We start from the raw sequence: 5,166 nt of genomic DNA, 5'->3' as shown, positions 1-5,166 counted from the left end.
TTTTGGGTTTTTTTTTTTTTTTTTTTTTCTTTTTTCCCTTCTTGAAATAACCAAATGAAAGTTTGAGTGGTATGGGATTGTTTGGGAAATAGGAATAGTCAGGTTTGCTGGCATTTGGAAAAGGTCAACGTATAATGTAACTCTGCTTAAGGGCTTACCAAGGACAGGTGTGATTTGACTGGTGCTGGTAAAGGAACCATAAACCTGGAAACTTCAGCAGCCAATTGTAAAAAGAACCAAACACCCCCTTTTTCTCCCTTCAGTAGCAGTGTTGGCTCAAACCTTCTGTAGCACAACTATGAAAATGAAATGTTGTATTACGGAATATATTTGGCACTGAGCAGCTGATGTTTAGCAAGTTTTAAAAGTCCCCAAGCAACTATCTGTGGTGACAATAGAAGGGTGCAGTACTTTGAGAAGTCAGGCATGGTGACAATCAAAAGAAGAACTTATTGTCTCTGTGATTGTCAATGAGGTGTTTGCTTTAAGGCATCTAGAATACAAAATTGTTTGAACAATAGAGCATTTTCGAGTGCTTTTTGTTAAGAAAAAAAGGAGGAGAAGCTCTTATTGTAAAGGTTTGAAAAAGAATTGGCAATTAGTTTTTATTCCTCAGCTTTTTGTATGTAAGTATTAAAATTAAAATAGTTTTTATTAGTTAGTAGTGTTTCATATTTTGGCCTCAAAGATTTGATCATTTTAACTGAATTTAGTTTCAGTTATATTTTTTCAATATAGAAAAAACCTTTATTATATATTTATGAGACTGCTTTGGAATTTCTTATATTTATAGTGTCTGAGAAATAGATCAAGATTACAAATTTTATTTTGCTTTTCAGTGGGGTTTTTTTTATAGATAATAGACTTTCCATTAGTGAAAATATCAAGTACTCAGAAATAAATGATAGTTTTGGCAAAATTAACTGGGGAAAGTTTACAAATAGATCAAATAGTCTTTTTAAAGCTCATATAATTTGTTACGGGTTTTTAAATTCAGTGTACATTTTAATAAGTCCCTAAATTTTAAACTTGTAAATGTTTCTCTTATTTTGGAAGTTGTTTCAGATTGGTTCTTGTAGAGTTTCTAATCATGGATGTAATGACTCAAGCTACTGAACTGGAATTTTGATACAGAGGTCAGATAGCAGGACAAAATTGATAAACATGTTGATTTTTTTTTTTTGCTTAAGTTAGTAACATTTAACATGATCCTTGCAATGCACAGCTTCCTCTGTTTAAAAAAAAAAAAAAAATCAAATCAAATTACCACTGTGAAAATGCTCACTATAGAAAGCTTAGTTTTGACTCATTAAGATTTTCTTTTTTCAATTCATTTTTTTCAAGTATGCTTGCTATAAACCATAATTTTTGTCTGATACAATGCTGCATTTATTGTTTCTTTGTTTCTTATACATCATATTTTAATTTATACAAATGAGAGGAGGGTTTTTTAAATGTAGTGAAGAAATGAAAAATGCTGATTGTTGATTAACAAAGTCACTATTATACAGCTGATCTTTGGTTTTCTTAAAAATCAAGAACAAAGGCAGACTATTTTAAAATAAAAAAAAAAAACCCTCTTGCCCCACTGCAAATGCGACAAAAATCCAATGTGCCTACATTCAGGCATGACTACAACTACCCATGACTGAACACTTTGCAGAGATCCAAACATTCTTGAACAAATATTCCCAATAAACCTCTTGTGTTTTTTGGTCTTAAGGATATGGGGAATATTTTATTGGTTGGTTTACAATAACTGCTCAACTTTATCCTCCTCCTCCTCTTTTAAACAGCTACTATAGGTCTCTTCCTGCTCAACCTGCAGATTCTTTGTCTTATTCTGGCAAAAATTCTAGAAAAATTACCAAGCACCCACTGCCCTATAGCATGCAGATCAATAGATTATGGGACATCTTTTTTATCTTTATGCGTGTTTAGATAAATAAATGATTAGAAAACTTTGATCCATTGTGTGGAAGGCAGCCTGTTATTATTTACTTTCTGCTTCACTAACGATTAATTTTATGCAGACTAAGCACCCATCAACCTAGTCTCCTCCAAACTGGCTTCTTAAATGTAATTTGTCACAGGGCTGTTTGTGATTTTGAGGAATGAAAAATCTTGCTTGTTCCACCCTTGTCTATTTGTTTCTGTGACTGTAAAGTAATGATTGACGCATGCATTCTCTCTGCCTTACTCTCTTCTCTCTTTCGTTATGTATAACTCTTCATGGGAATTAAGAATAAAACCTGTTCCAAATGGGCTGCACAGGTGTCGAAAACGCAGCATGCCCAGGTGTGTATCTTTAAGTCTCTGAAAATATGGAGAAAACACTAGGGGAGAAAACACTCTTCTTAGTAGTACAATTCTACACTGTGAGGGCCCTTCAAATACAACTCCCCCCCTGCAAAGCCATCAGCTACTTATTAAAGATTGTGCAGCTATCCCTTGTCTCCCTCTTTTTATTTCTTCACCTATACATCTGTCCATCTCTTTCTCATCTCTCTATTTTTACATTTCATTATGCTCATGCTTGCTCTCTCACTCTCTCTTTTCCTTTCCTGAAAACACATTTCTATCTGGCACAGAAAATAAACTCAGATTGCGGGTAGTTATGTTAATCTAATTCAATCCTCTGTGGGTTAGGAGTGAAATTCTAATAGTAGAGCTGTTGAGGGCTTTTTTGTTAATGGCTTGGGGATTACATTGAGTTAAAGGCTCATTTCCTAATCAAACAGAGAGGGAGAGAGTGACTCCGAATATTTATGAGTCTCCCAGCGCGAGTTAAACATTGAACTCCAAAAGCAGGATTTCAGGGCTGCAGAAAGAGTTAAAACCCCTCAGGGCTGCTATGGAAAAAAAATGAAACCAGTTAAGCCATCAGCATTTTCAACCGCTGTACAACTTCAGTTCAGTAAGAAAAAAATAATCATCTCACAAAGCTAAAATGGAAACTGTAGCGAGATATTTAAAACAAAGTCAAGTGATGCTTCAGAGCATCTCTTCTGTAGGTAGGCATGGAGAGCATGTACAGGCCTAATAGAAACTCCAGATAAATCCTCTTCTAAATGAGAAGGGTGAGCTGCCCTTTTATCCGTTTCTAGAAGACTTGATTTAATTTTTTAATGGAATGTTTCTGGGCCTGTTTGACTCTTGGCCAACCCTTTATTCTTAAAAAATGTGGAGAGGTCAGCACTTCAATCGTGCTGTTTCTGAAGGGCAGACTTGCATGTTATTGAGCCATGTTCTACCCTTCAGATTAGCTGGAGTCTTTAGGTGAAATGGTATAGTTAAGAAATCAGAACCACTGCCATGGGGACTATGGGCCAAATTATTGCTTGAATGCCCTTGTGATGAATTAATTACAGACACCCAGATAGATCCTAGTCTCATTGGAGACGCTTAGAGTTCTAATGGACTGCAGTGGATTCTATGCTGTTAAGGGCTGGCACGTTGCAACATAGCCAATGGCCTTCTGCCCTTGGGTTGGGTTTGAAACTCTGAACCCATAAAGGCTGAACTACAAGAGACTAGCTGGTGCCTTGGTAATCCTTCTCCCCTGAAGTATGGAGGGGAGAAATATCTTTTAGTGGTGTGTGTGCTTCCAGGCACAGTCTCTGACTTGCTACATTACCAAGTCATTTTGTTGAATGCCTCAGCTTCCCCAGCTGTAAAATGGGACTAATGATGCTAGCCATCAGCAGCAGCACTGTGTGTTTGATAGATGTGAAGGTCCATGTAAGTGCTAAATAAATGTTTGACAACATATGACAAGCAGGGACTGGACTACTTTCAGTCCTGGTGTAACTTCGTTGACTTCAAATGGAGTTGTGCCCAATGGCCCATGGGGGACAGGCCCTATGAGGAGAGACTGTTCAGCCTGAGCAAAAGAAGGCTTAGAGGTGACTTGATAGATGCCTACAAATATGTCAAGGGAGAACACCAGGACCTAGGTGAATAACATTGCAGAACAGCGCCCTCCCTTTCTCTCCCCTTCCCCCCGGGGGAAGACATGGACCAATAGACACAGGTTAGTCAAGGAAAAGTTTCAGCTGGACATAAGCAAAAACTTCTTATTTGTACGGGTAACTAGAATCTGGGACGTGCTTCTAGCAGAGGTGGTGCAGTTGTCATCTCTGGAGGCCTTTAAGAGGAGGCTGGACAGATAACTCGTTGAGCTCGTTTGAGCCCAATTACCTCCTGCCCATGGCACTGGACTGGACTTGATGATCTTATAGGTCCCTTCCTGTCCTTCTTTCTATGATTCTATGACTGTTGTGGAGATGTATTGATCCAAGAAATAAATAGTGACCAGGGTGAAAGCTAAGTCACTATTGACCACAAGAAACAAAAAATCTTGAGGTGCTTCCAAATACTAAAACAAAACATGGATTCAGATTATATGTGACAATAAAGAATAATCAGTCTCCTCCTCTTGTGTCATCCATAGTAATGGCACTAGTGGCAGCACCGGGGCAGAATATTTCCTTTGAAGCTCTCAGGCTGCTTTCTCTGGTCACACTCCACCCTTATAGGATCTTAAACTTTCCTCTTTTTTTTCCCTTCCACCACAATCCCCTCTCTTCTTGGCTGGTGCAATGAGGGTTTTTCCTTCTCTCTCGATCTGTTTTAATCACTGTCTGGCATTGTGAATGCAAGCATTTCTCTTGCATTTCTTTAGCCAATGTATTCTTACTCTCCATCTCCACTGCTGTGCAGCATCCTGTGGGGATGGTCTCCTGCTCTTCACCTGAGAAGTGGCTACATATTACTGTACACATATAGGGCACATGAGTATGCAGACAGAGTTGCCCTGATACATAGCCAGCTCTCACCTGTGTGTATGCACACCTGTGCATATATACAGTTTGTGATGAACTTGGGAATCCATTAATTGTAGCATCTACAGATGAAAAGCAAAGATTGCTTTCAAAGGTCCAGTGAAAATTCATGCCCTACAATTATTTGTTCTTACATGCCATTTATGTTATAAGCTATTTTAAAAATATTTTAATTAAAAAAAAAAAAGTGTTGGTATACTTTTCATATCCCTTCACCTGTTTAAGCCAAGTAACTTAGTTGTTGTAAATCTAGTCACACACAGGTTTAAGAAGAAGCCTCAATAGTCTGAAAATGACATTTTTTTTTTTTTTTTTTTTTTTA

At 37.6% G+C, this 5,166-nt stretch overlaps 1 protein-coding gene across 4 annotated transcripts in view; it reads left to right on the top strand.

Moving 5' to 3' along the window:
• The window catches only part of ESRRB (estrogen related receptor beta), a 176,894-nt gene that overhangs the window by 497 nt on the left and 171,231 nt on the right, over nucleotides 1-5,166 (top strand). The window lies entirely within an intron of this gene.

This window comes from Gavialis gangeticus, unplaced genomic scaffold (assembly GCF_001723915.1).
Source record: "Gavialis gangeticus isolate Ggan-Ray unplaced genomic scaffold, GavGan_comp1, whole genome shotgun sequence".
NCBI lineage: Eukaryota > Metazoa > Chordata > Crocodylia > Gavialidae > Gavialis > Gavialis gangeticus.
Note: the sequence above shows the minus strand (reverse complement) of the source record. Positions and strands in the feature narration are given on the sequence as shown.